At 42.7% G+C, this 14,101-nt stretch overlaps 1 protein-coding gene and 1 pseudogene across 5 annotated transcripts in view; both read left to right on the plus strand.

Annotated features, from left to right (window-relative positions):
- The window catches only part of LOC126362232 (protein piccolo-like), a 731,361-nt gene that overhangs the window by 63,557 nt on the left and 653,703 nt on the right, over positions 1-14,101 (plus strand). The gene's annotated exons all lie outside the window — the stretch shown is intronic.
- LOC126288213 (5S ribosomal RNA) lies at positions 11,993-12,110 on the plus strand (annotated as a pseudogene).

Below are 14,101 nucleotides of genomic sequence, written 5' to 3' on the forward strand. Positions count from 1 at the left end.
GGTTCTCCCTTCTATTCCAATCTCGTATTGTACGTGGAAAGAAGGACTGTCGGTATGCTTCTGTGTGGGCTCTAATCTCTCTGATTTTATCCTCATGGTCTCTTCGCGAGATATACGTAGGAGGGAGCAATATACTGCTTGACTCTTCGGTGAAGGTATGTTCTCGAAACTTCAACAAAAGCCCGTACCGAGCTACTGAGCGTCTCTCCTGCAGAGTCTTCCACTGGAGTTTATCTATCATCTCCGTAACGCTTTCGCAATTACTAAATGATCCTGTAACGAAGCGCGCTGCTCTCCGTTGGATCTTCTCTATCTCTTCTATCAACCCTACCTGGTGCGGATCCCACACTGCTGAGCAGTATTCAAGCATTGGGCGAACAAGCGTACTGTAACCTACTTCCTTTGTTGTCGGATTGCATTTCCTTAGGATTCTTCCAATGAATCTCAGTCTGGCATCTGCTTTACCGACGATCAACTTTATATGATCATTCCATTTTAAATCACTCCTAATGCGTACTCCCAGATAATTTATGGAATTAACTGCTTCCAGTTGCTGACCTGCTATTTTGTAGCTAAATGATAAGCGACCTATCTTTCTATGTATTCGCATCACATTACACTTGTCTACATTGAGATTCAATTGCCATTCCGTGCACCATGCGTCAATTCGCTGCAGATCCTTCTGCATTTCAGTACAATTTTCCATTGTTGCAACCTCTCGATACACCACAGCATCATCTGCAAAAATCCTCAGTGAACTTCCGATGTCATCCACCAGGTCATTTATGTATATTGTGAATAGCAACGGTCCGATGACACTCCCCTGCGGCACACCTGAAATCACTCTTACTTCGGAAGACTTCTCTCCATTGAGAATGACGTGCTGCGTTCTGTTATCTAGGAACTCCTCAATCCAATCACACAATTGTTCTGATAGTCCGTATGCTCTTACTTTGTTCATTAAACGACTATGGGGAACTGTGTCAAACGCCTTGCGGAAGTCAAGAAACACGGCATCTACCTGTGAACCCGTGTCTAAGGCCCTCTGAGTCTCGTGGACGAATAGCGCGAGCTGGGTTTCACACGATCGTCTTTTTCGAAACCCATGCTGATTCCTACAGAGTAGATTTCTAGTCTCCAGAAAAGACATTATACTCGAACATAATCTTCTTTGTTGATTACGGTTTTGCAATATCATATCAAAAGTTTGAGACCTGCTTTCTCTACTGTTGAACCGGTACGTAGGAGGATGAATTCACTCGACGTCTTGTACACACCATACTTGTTGTGCTGGTTGTTACTACCAAGGGTCCTAAGTTTAGTGCTAGAGATACAGTTTCCCTGTTTTGTAAGCCCTCTATTACGCGAATTTCATGTGGATGTGGCGTAGAATTGCATGTGGTGAGCACACCGCCCTCCCGACCGTTTTGGGGATTTTGCAGACAGTGGAGCCGCCAGTAGTCGATCAAGCAGCTCCTCGATAGGCTGAAAGCACGCCGTACCAGTCGTCCCACCAAGAAAAAACCTTTGTCAGCATCTGGAATCGAAACCGGGTCCCTCGCATGGCAGCCATCTACGCTGACCACTCAGCTACGGAGACGGACATCTTATGTATTCTTTGACACTTACAGCACTAATGACATACGCAAATAAAATCGTTGGTATACACGCAACACGATTTCGCAGATTAATTATGGTATTACATCTCAACAACATTCGCAGTGCTAAAAACACTATATAAACAAACACTGTGGAATGCAAACGCTTCGTTATTAGATAAATGTTACATAGCAATAAAAATCTTGCTGAAAACAATAATCTATAATTTTGTATAACATGTATGTACATATGTCGTTTGTAATTTAAGTTCGTTGTTACTTTAAGTAAGTCCATAAGTAAGCGGTTCAGTGTCAAAGTTACCAACTTAGCGTTACTTTCCAGCATCTATCTCTTTACAACAGCAATTAAAATTATCTACGTACCTTTCGCTAACTAATTCTATTTGTTCATTTAAACGTATATCTGGTAACTTCTTCACCTAATCACAAATCTCTATTTCCTCCAAAACGATAACCATTTAACCTTTCTTTGCTTCATTCAGGAGCGTAAGAGACTTTCCGATATCTGATACTTTGTGCTCTGTCTCTTCCAAATAGGCTGTAAAAGCTGGTGTGTTTCTGTCGGTTATTTACAAACGTTCTATAAACGCGACAGCAAATGCAACCAGTGCTGCACTTTGAACTCGTCTCCCAGTCTCCTCTCTTTGATAGCATTATGTCTAATTTTCTTTTTTATAGCATTATTGGTGTGGAAGCTAATCCCTAATTGCTACGGTCGCAGGTTCGAATCCTGCCTCGGGCATGGATGTGTGTGATGTCCTTAGGTTAGTTAGGTTTAAGTAGTTCTAAGTTGTAGGGGACTAATGACCACAGCAGTTGAGTCCCATAGTGCTCAGAGCCATTTGAATCCCTAATTTAGGTTACCTAACTTTTGTAGTTATTAGTTTTCTGAAATTTCCATATTTTGTCTTACTGTGTTCCACAGTGGCGAATCTCGACTTCACGTTTTTTGTTGCTTCTCTCCCAAATAATGCTTTGTATTGAGTTTTGAGATTATGTGCTAGCCAAATAAATTTAATAACATACCACGCGGAAGATCTTCTCTTTCCTAAAATATTGCTTGCCTGTGGACAGAAATACACAATAATCGCAGTGAAAATCGACAATCACTTTGGCACCAAAGGGATAAACACCAAACGTATTCATTAGAGGCGGGAAAAAGGTTTACTTGGCGCTGAGTGGCCACTGGTCGCAGCTGCGCTGCCTAAACACCAAGCGCTGAACGCCCAGCTGTGGAACCAGTTTGTGTGTACACAGCACAGCGACCACTCAAGCGGCCAGTAGACGCAGAGGTCGCCACATTCACCCGTGTCGGCGATACCATCACTGGGTAACGGATGAGCAGTTCCTAGTTGACTAGAATTGCTGGGTGAACTTATCCGCATGTCCAGAGATATTATACACACATCAATAAAAGTTTTGCATCACCTGGGTCCCGAGAGTTCCGGTACCTGTACATAAAATTGGAATACAGATCAACGTAGACATCATTTCCGCCCTTTTTATTGATCATGACAACAACACATTGCATGTTGTACCATCGTACAGCGAGACATTCACAGGTGGTGGTCCAGATTGCTGTACACAGCGGTACCTCTAATACCCAGTAGTACGTCTTCCTGTATTGACGAATGCCTGTATTCGTCGTGGCATACTATCCACAAGTTCATCAAGGCACTGGTGGTCCAGATTGTCCACTCCTCAGCGGCGATTCGGTGTAGATCCCTGAGAGTGGCTGGTGGGTCACGTCGTCTATATACACCACTTTTCACTCTAACCCAGGCATGTTCGATAGGGTTCATGCCTGGAGAACATGCTGGCCACTCTAGTCGAGCGATGTCGTTAACCTGAAGGAAGTCATTCACAAGATGTGCACGATGAATGCACAAATTGTCGTCACTGAAAACGAATGCCTCGCCAATATGCTGCCGATATGGTTGCACTATCGGCCAGAGGATGGCATTCACCTATCGCACAACCGTTACGGCGCCTTCCATGACCACCAGCGGCGTACGTCGGCCACACATAGTGCCACCCCAAAACAGCAGGGAACCTCCACCTTGCTACACTCGCTGGACAGTGTGTCTAAGGCGTTCAGCCTGACCAGGTTGCTCCCAGACAAGTCTTTTACGATTGTCTAGCTGAAGGCATATGCGACACTCGACGGTGAAGAGAACGTGATGCCAATCCTGAGCGGTCCATTCGGCATGTTGTTGGGCCCGTCTGTACCGCGCTGCATGGTTTCATGGTTGCAAAAATGGTCCTCACCATAGACGTCGGGAGTGAACTTGCGCATCATGAAGCCTGTTGCGCACAGTTTGAGTTGTAACACGACGTCCTGTGGCTGCATCAAAGGCATTATTCAACATGATGGCGTTGGTGTCAGGGTTCCTCCGAGCCATAATCCATAGTTAGCGGTCATCCACTGCAGTAATAACCCTTGGGCAGCCTGAGCGCGGCCTATCATCGACAGTTCCTGTCTCTCTGTAGCTCCTCCATGTCCGAACAACATCGCTTTGGTTCACTCGGAGACGCCTAGACACTTGCCTTGTTGGGAGCTCTTCCTGGCACAAAGTAACAATGCGGACGAGATCGAACCTCGGTATTGACCTTCTAGTTATGGCTGACCAAAAACAACACGGGCCGTGTACCTCTTTTCTGGTGGAATGACTGAAATTGATCGGCTGTCGAACCCCTCGGTCTAATAGGCGCTGCTCATGCATGGTGGTTTACATCTTTGGGTGGGTTTAGTGACATGTCTGAACAGTCAAAGGGACTGTGTCTGTGATACAATATTCACAGTCACCGTCTGTCTTCAGGAGTTCTGTGAACCGGGGCGATGCAAAACTTTTTTTAATGTGTGTACATCAGTGGAATCTGTCGAACTGTCTCTATCGTTCCATTAAGGGAATTTCATTTTGTAAGTAGTAAAACGAGATATGAACTTCTTATGGGTCATCTGGGCGTTATTACTAGATCTGTGAATGTTCACAGAAGACTGCGAAGACGAGAATGTTCGATTCAGCAATGAAGCCATATCAAACAACTGGCAATCGACGTCAGAAAGTTTTTCAGAGAAAAGGTTGTGGTGGTAGCGCTGGAGATGTAGTCAGTCTTTAGACAGTCTTTGCGTAAGGATGGTGTAAATTTTTGGTGGAGAAGGGGGAATTGAAGGGGGCGGGGGGGGGGGGGGGTGGCATATATGTATGGCAGTTAAATCAGCTGGATTGTAAATAATGTGGTTATGTGGCAATGTGGCATCAACTATAGATGTCCTTCCGGGAAACCTTTTTCGATAGCAATATTTCAGGATCACACAGTTCCTTCGGTCTTGTTCTACACACATTTGTCTGTCTAGCTTCCTTCCGAACTAAATTTCCTAATCCTAGGTATCTTACACTCGTCAAACTTATATGCCACTTCTTCAAGTAAGCAGTTTTCATACTTTCTTATTTTGCCTATTTTTTCGAGTATTTCGCCACTTTGTTCATCTGTCGACTAAAACTTTTAAAGACTTCCTACAGCAAGTTTTTCTTTACCAATTTTCCGAACATTCAGATTTCCCTGGTCCGCAGATACAGTCTCAGACTTCTCCAGTGCTGGTCAAATGGTTCACAACAACAGATTCCTATTTTGAAGAAAGCTTTCTTGTTCTGTTTTTGAGGATGCGCCAATTTGCGCTCAAAGTTTTCTTTGTTTTGATCTCCTTGTACTAAATTACTTTCTCTGTAAAATATTTCTTCCACCTCTTCCATATAGTAGGAATTTTAGAAAAAGTTGAAGTAAGTCGGTTTTGTGGTAAATTTTTCTTTTAATGACTGGAATATGTTACTGTTCTACCGAGTTCTAGCAGACTTGTTTAGACCCTCCAGTAAGATCACTGCAGTACACGTGGTATTTCCAGTCCTGTGTCTCCACTCGTTCTTAAGCAACAGCAACAAATATAATTCAGATATAACTTCGACATTACGACCAACATAAAACACTTTCAACAGTAACACGACAGGAGCGAATCGCCGCCATGACGCAGATAACAACACTAAACTAGAAGTTCATTCGCGTAATAACAGTAACTCGGAAGTTTCGTCCACGCCATTTAACATTTCATCACCGCTGGAACAAACGTACGGACACAAAAATGTGGAAGCTAGAAAGTGTCATGATCATAAAAACAAATAATTCTATCTTTGTGTACAGCATGTAAACTCTGTAGTTCGGGCGCATTTCGTCTTTAATGACTTCTTTGTCACTGGGCTATTAAAGTCTACCTTCCGAGTTGAGGCACTTTGTGCATGAAATCTTGACTGAGTGGACCAAGTACAACAACAACGCTTTCTCTTGAGTTCTGGTACATTTTAACTGCATAGACGTGGTAAAGTTTAATAGTAGAGATGTCAGTAGTAATATAGTCGTGCAATGTTAGCCAAGTATTTCCACTCTAGATATTCGGTAAGCATCAAATATTAGGTTGATAGGCTTATCATGAAATCAGTCACAACTACGCATTTAGAAAACTCTGGACACTGATTGAAAAGCATAAAAATTGTTATAAAAACCGCAAGCACACCCTTGGAGTAAACTATGCCCCGCTGTAGCTTTGATAGTTGGTAGCTTTGTTAGATAAATTCTACAACTGTGATCCTGCATGTACCTTTTACCTTCCAACCAATTCCTCCTCCTTACAGCAATGTGCAAATTCTTCAGTTTCACTCATCGTCTTTTTGGGTAGAGGTGTGTCTGGGTAAAAGATATCCCGCGACTGTGATAGAAAATGTATGCACTGTAGCCACTGAACTGTGGGAATAGATCGAAAATTCGAAACATGATAAAGACATGGAATTCTATGTAGAACAGAGCGAAAATAACCGCTTTTGAGAGAGAGTCGTCGTAATACAGATAGTGAGTAACAGGTAGATAGTGATGATTCAGAGGTTGTGGCAGTATCTTCAGATAAGCTATGAAGGAAAGGATGGCACCCTGTGGACAACATCTGCGCCACCAAGAAACCTTTTTCTCACTTGTCGAATCAGCTGTGAAATTCATCACTGGAGTGGTAGGACCAACACAGAAGAAAATTAAATCATCTTCGGGAGACATGAAACTCGTTTCGGAAAAAGACCAGAAAAACAAAACTACCTTCAATACTTGCTCTAGGTTAATATGTAAGGAACAATAATTTTCAGTTTGGGATGAATTTATTGGAAATTATTCTAATTAGATACAAAAGACAAACTCTCCAGAATAGACAGCCTCTTTGAAATTTAATTTTTGTCAGTGTATCTTTAAAATACGCTAAAGTTGTCATGTATAAGCGTATATTTCAATGTTCTGGATAGTTTCATGAAAATATTTTTTTTTTCTACCTGGGGTAAAAGTACCCCACGCGTGTAGAAACGTCATAAAAATACGCACGTGTGCTTGCGGGTTAATTTACTAAATCGTTTAAAAAAGCCGTATAATAACTTACGGAGGAATTGTAGCTTAAAAAGGGCAACAGGAAGTTAGGAGAGCTAATTCTGAGGGACAAGTCCGATAGCGAATCTATTAGCTTTTCCAAATGTTCTACCTGAAAATAAGCGTATGATCGTATGTTCGGACAAGAGTGTCCTTGTTATATCTCTTGTTGTGTAATACTACGTGTGTGAGACGTTCTGTCCAGTGAAGAAAAAAAAAGACTCGCGAATACATATTAAATATGGCACAACTATTTCAAGAGGTCGGGGGAGACCAAACCGGTAAAATAGGACATCTACAGAACGAAATGCCTCCTGGCCCCACTCCTGTTCCATCTGTTTATTCGCTGGCATACCAGAAACCGTACCAAAACAATTAACTTAGGCTGACGACGTAGTTTTAGCAGTGAAATCTGTGAGTCATGGGAAACATTATGTATCAGCGAACAATGAGGAAATTTTGTAGTAAGTGGACAAACCCAAGCAAGTGGTGTGTATGAAACTTCCTGGCAGATTAAAACTGTGTGCCCGACCGAGACTCGAACTCGGGACCTTTGCCTCTCGCGGGCAAGTGCTCTACCAACTGAGCTACCGAAGCACGCCTCACGTCCGGTACTCACAGCTTTACTTCTTCCAGTATCCGGACGTGAGTCGTGCTTCGGTAGCTCAGTTGGTAGAGCACTTGCCCACGAGAGGCAAAGGTCCCGAGTTCGAGTCTCGGTCGGGCACACAGTTTTAATCTGCCAGGAAGTTTCATATCAGCGCACACTCCGCTGCAGAGTGAAAGTCTCATTCAAGTGGTGTGTATATCTTTTAATCTGAGTACCAACTAAAAATCGAAGGTCCATTTTCATGATGCTTAGAAATTAGGGTACTACAAAAATTAAGTTAATGTGGACAGAGCCTTCAAGAAACGTCTTGTCAGCAACTCGGTTAAGATGCACACAAGAAAAATTGAGCTGGCATTGAGCTACAACACTTGGAAAAACTGACGTGTCCAGCTTCAGATTAAGCGTGGCAACTGTAAGATATTCGCTGTGCGTTGGTGGGGAATTTACACCAACCGCGCCATCAGCAACATTCCCTGTGCTATACCAAGTGTCCAAGTTGACAGGAGAAATTTGGGAAGGAAAGGTATGGCAAAAATGTACACTTACATGCTGTGAGTTCTGTTTAGTTCCCAGTCCACCATCAGCACGATGTGCGCTTATACTCACACCAGAACGTGTTGTGTTTCTTGCACAGCACATCTCTAAACATCTGAGGGCAGCTGCTTCCATAAAGCGAGCAACGCTTCACCTTGCGTGCTCACCTTCTCTTCTATACTTTTCTGTCTTCGTTTGGTTACACGGAGCACAAGCTTGGAAAGAAAAAGGAATTCCCTTTTTCAAGCAAATCGAATTAGGAAAACCACGGAAAACTTAAATTTAGTTGTCTGGACGAAGTTTTGATCCCAGTTACTTCCTAATGCATGTTTATTGCCTTAACCTCTGCGCCATGACACACGATCCAGCGGATCGCCATCTGTCCAGCAAACGCATTTTCCAAAAAAATTAAGCAGTTCTGCGTCGCAATAAAACCCGCGAGGTGGTAGCGAAAAACCCAATGTATATTAAACATGTATGTGACACCACTGGAACGGAGCGCACATTTTCTTCAAATGATGAATTCTTTCGTCATTTGTAATACTGAGAGTTCCTTAAGGGTAGCCTTGTAGGACGATATCCACTATTGTTTCACCTTGGAAGTGAGTTTCGATAAAATTCTTCCGGGCGCGTGATCACGGAGTAAAATAGAAAAAAGCCACGATGTTAAATGAAAGTTCGGTTCGGTTACTTTTAGGGCCTGCCTTCATCATGGCCACCTGGACGAAAGCTGCCTGTAAGAGCAGCCCAACAGTTACTTTTCATTTAACATTATAACATAAGTTATACATCAGAAGAACTTTACTGAAACTCGAACAATTGTTGGTTTATGCACTGTATTACTTACAGTTAGTCAAGAGGGCTGTATGCTAGATGCTGGAATGGGTTCATTGCTGCAGAACGTGATGTTTCTTGACGAACGAAGGCCTTCCACGAACTTACGCCCTAAGGAGTTGAAAGGGTGAAAAGTAAAGCAGTCGTATGGCGTTATTGCTGCGAGACACGAAATAAAAATTGAACTGTCCACTTGCAAAGCTTACATTTTTCGCACGTATTGGTCCTTAAGTGCGCCAACTACACTATTGGCCATTAAAATTTGCCACACCACGAAGATGTGCTACAGACACGAAATTTAACCGACAGGAAGAAGATGCTGTGATATGCAAATGATTAGCTTTTCAGAGCATTCACACAAGGTTGGCGCCGGTGGCGACAACTACAACGTGCTGACATGAGGTAAGTTTCCAACCAATTTCTATTACACAAAAAGCAAATGACCGGCGTTGCCTGGTGAAACGTTGTTGTGATGCCTCGTGTAAGGAGGAGAAATGCGAACCATCACGTTTCCGACTTTGATAAAGGTCGGATTGTAGCCTATCGCGATTTGGATTCATCGTATCGTGACATTGCTGCTCGCGTTGGTCGAGATCCAATGGCTGTTCGCACAATATGAAATCGGTGGTTCAGGAGGATAATACGGAACGCCGTGCTGCATCCCAACGGCCACGTATCACTAGCAGTCGAGATGACAGGCATCTTATCCGCATGGCTGTAACGGATCGTGCAGCCACGTCTCTATCCCTGAGTGAACAGATGGGGACGTTTGCAAGACAACAACCATCTGCACGAACAGTTCGACGACGTTTGCAGCAGCATTGACTACCAGCTCGGAGGCCATGGCTGCGGTTACCCTTGACGCTGCATCACAGACAGGAGCGCTTGCGATGGTGTACTCAACGACGAACCTGGGTGCTCGAATGGCAAAACGTCATTTTTTCGGATGAATCCGGGTTCTGTTTACGGCATCATGTTGGTCGCATCCGTGTTTGTTGACATCGCGGTGAACGCACACTGCAAGCATGTATTCTTCATCGCCATACTTGCGTATCACCCGGCGTGATGGTATGGGGACCATTGGTTAAACGTCTCGGTCACCTGTTGTTCGCATTGACAGCACTTTGAACGGTGGACGTTACATTTCAGATGTGTTATGACCCGTGGCTCTACCCTTCATTCGATCCCTGCGAAACCCTACATTTTAGCAGGACAATGCACTACCGCATGTTGCAGGTCCTGTATGGGTCTTTCTGGATAGAGAAAATGTTCGACTGTTGCCCTGGCCAACACATTCTCCAGATCTCTCACCAATTGAAAACGTCTGGTCAATGGTGGCTGAGCAACTGGCTCGTCACAATACGCTAGTCACTTCTCTTGATGAACTGTGGTATCGTATTGAAGCTGCATGGGCAGCTGTACCTGTACACGCCATCCAAGCTGTGTTTGACTCAATGCCCAGGCGTATGAAGCCCGTAATTACGGCCAGAGGTGGTTGTTCTGAGTATTGATTCTCAGGATCTATGCACCCAAATTGCGTGAAAATGTAATCACATGTCAGTTCTAGTATAACATATTTGTCCAATGAATACCCGTTTATCATCTGCATTTCTTCTTGGCGCACTGGTTTTAATGGCCAGTAGTGTAGATGTTATTTCGTGTGACCGTGCAGAATGGTCTGGAATGCAGTTTAGCACTTTTTCGTACTGCCTGGTAACTCCGAATTTCATACCTCTGGACCTCTTCCTCACGTTTGACAAATTATGATGACAATTTATTTCGTGAGAAAGGAAAGAGTTGTTTTCAATGAAAGCATGACATTCTATTTAATTTTATCCATACTTTTCAACGTCAAACGTGAGTTTGTTCAATACACTGGAGGTATGAATTAAAAAACGCCTTCAGTCACAACTTTTCGTGTTTTATTAAATACACGATGCATTTCGGACCCTGTGGGTCCATCGTGAGGTGTAATTTGTCTGAATACATGTTTTATTTCTTCTCTTGAATGAGGTGAAATGCATATTCCCGTCACGAAAAGGTGCAAGTGGTAAGTTTACACTGTTTATCTTTTCCACTATCTGGCACCTATTTTCCGCGTTCGACTTACGAAATTCAAAACCTAACATTAAAACTTTTCGTGATAGGAACATGCATTTCACCTCATTCAGGAGAAGAAATAAAACAACATTTTGACAAATTACGCCTGACAATGGACCCACAGGGTCCGAAATGCATCGTGTATTTAATAAAGCAAGAAAATTTGTGACTGAAGGCGTTTTTTAATTCATACCTCCAGTGCACGACATTCTGTAATGTCTTTTAGTAGTCTGTTTTCACGTGTTCAGTGAAGAGCAAAACCGATGATCGTTGTAAAAATAAGTGCCATAACAGACTGCTCTGATAGGAAAATTATCAACAGCTTTCGTACCATGCTGTGGCTAAGCCATTAACAACCAATAATCACGAAAGGAATGAGTGAGAGCTTGATTCTTTTTCTAGCACGTGTTTGTAATCTGTTAGAAAGTTTTCGTTCCTCTCCTCAGTAGAATCCGAATCATTGCCCCGGTGGCACTGCTTTATTGCTCGTTAGTGCGCTCGTTCAGATTTATGTGATGATTACTCTAATACTGTTATTTCCTATATTTAAAGCTATTCGTTTTCAAAGAACTGCGCTTGAGGAAAAATCTGACCATAAATTACGTATGAGACCAACGTAATCCCTGTATAGGATGTGTCAGTTTTCTGCTGACTGTTATTTGTTGGACAGTTGACTCCTACCGTAAGAAAATTTTACCGTAAATGCAAGGTACTTGCTCTGAATTCCATTTTACATGTCAGCATAAGCTGAAACACCAAAATGATACCAAATCCTACTTTCTCCAGCCTTTGGTGGACTCACCACGTGCTGTTAGAGTTTCTGTCAAGTAGTTTCTCTGCCGCCAACGGCCTTGCCGCAGTGGTAGCACCGGTTCCCGTCAGATCACCGAAGTTAAGCGCTGTCGGGCTGGGCTAGCACATGGAGGGGTGACCATACGGCCTACCGAGCGCTGTTGGCAAGCGGGTGCACTCAGCCCTTGTGGTGCCAAATGAGAAGCTCCTTGACTGAGAAGAAGCGGCTCAGGTCTCGTAAACTGACAAAACGGCCGAGAGAGCGGTTTACTGACCACATGTCCCTTTGTATCCGCATCGAGAGACGCCTGTGGGCTGAGGATGGCACGGCGGCCGATCGGTACCGTTCGGCGTTCATGGCCTGTGCGGGAGGAGTTTTGTTTAGTTTTTAATTTCTCTGCTACAACATTCTTAGACAACACGGTAGTAAAAGAATACAGTTATTTTTACACAAAAAAGGAACCACTTTATTGTGCACATTTGTACGGCTGAGACACGATCACGCGTGCAGTGCTTTATTAGAGTTGCCGATCATCGATTAGTACGCGTAAAACGAGCGCCATTGGTCTATTTTGGGACGATGTCATCGATGAATCTGCACCCGGTGCCGGCAATGTGGTGCTATTTCATTTTGTATAGGTCATTCTGTTGTTCTCTGCCAGAAGCCATCGCAGAACATTCACCTCTTAAAATACACGTATTGAAAATATTCATTTGGTTTGTGTGTTTCGAAATTAGGTCTTCAATTTTATCCTTAGGAGCTTTAGAGAGACTGATTTGTTTCGGTTTCACGATATGTTATGTATATCCATTAGCAGGATTTACCTCCAGGTCAAAAATTGATTATTAATGATCCGTTATTTATCACACGTTCCGTTGCAACATGAGAGCTAAAGCTTCTAGATCGTGGAACGACTCAATACCCTAGTTTACAGAATGTTAATTAGAATATTTATAAACCAATGAAACTAACGAATTAATAAAACAGAAAAAAAACTGTGAGAGAGTGTACGAATAAATAACATATTACAGTGAAAAGTTCTCAGCTACTATGAGCAACTTCTTTAAGGAATAGAAGGAGTGTTCCTGAAGGAAACCTTACAACGTGGATTTGAAAACTTATGGTGTATCACTAAATTTTTTCGGTTCTGTTGGAAGCCTATTGAAAATTAGATTTGCTGAAAAGTGGTCATCTTTCTGTGGAGTGCTTAAAGAAGTGTTAACTAAGTGAAAATCATTTTTCTGTCTATTGCTAACTAAATGAATGTTGAAGAACCTTCTGAGAGTGTCAGTATTCTCAACAACAAAAATTTTTGATGGTGTATATGCACAAGGATGGCAGAGAGAACATTTCGAGACACCCAAACAATGGTTTTCAAGAGCCTCTCTTTGCTTGGCTAAGAATTTAGGGCCGAACACAAACAATTGTTATAGACTAATTATTTAAACCAAATAATTTTATGGGTGTGTCCTTCGGAATTTTTAGAAAGTAAATAATTTCGTGTGTACCTAATTGACGAGGAGGTGATGTATGTTTGCTCCCTTGAGAACAGAGTGTCAAAAATTGTACTTTTCCTCTGTGGAGACAACATAATTTGATACCGGGACCTTGTAAAGCTTTCTGATAACGAAATTATTTTGATCATACGGTTTACCGGAAGCATTCTGTTGTAATCTATGATGTTGCGGACGAATAAGTAGCACAGGATAATAAAACTGCTGTATTTCACTGTTCTGTCACAAGGCTACTATCGTTCGATTGGAAGCCGTCGTGGATAAATTTAAAGAAGGATGTTTAGGATTTGACGCGCTGCGACATGGAGATTGAGATCAAGTACAAGGATGTATACTAACTTTGTTGGAGAAACATGACACAGTTAAATGCTGTTACGGTTTTGTGGAAGGAATTGTCCGGCACTCGTCCAAGATGGTTCAGAGCTGTATTAGAAAATATATATTGCGAATGACGGTGATTTGAGACGGTCTTCCTTTATTAGTAGCTCAACAATCAATGCAACCTTTTAGAACGACAAAATAATAAATGAGATCTCTAAGTACTAGAGTCATGCAATTTCTTCCCAGATGTAATTAAATGTAGCTGGGAATTCCTTTCCAGACTTAGATTTCAACATCAGAATTGGCGAGTAATTGCAAATAC

This window comes from Schistocerca gregaria, chromosome 1 (genome assembly GCF_023897955.1).
Source record: "Schistocerca gregaria isolate iqSchGreg1 chromosome 1, iqSchGreg1.2, whole genome shotgun sequence".
NCBI classification, from domain to species: domain Eukaryota; kingdom Metazoa; phylum Arthropoda; class Insecta; order Orthoptera; family Acrididae; genus Schistocerca; species Schistocerca gregaria.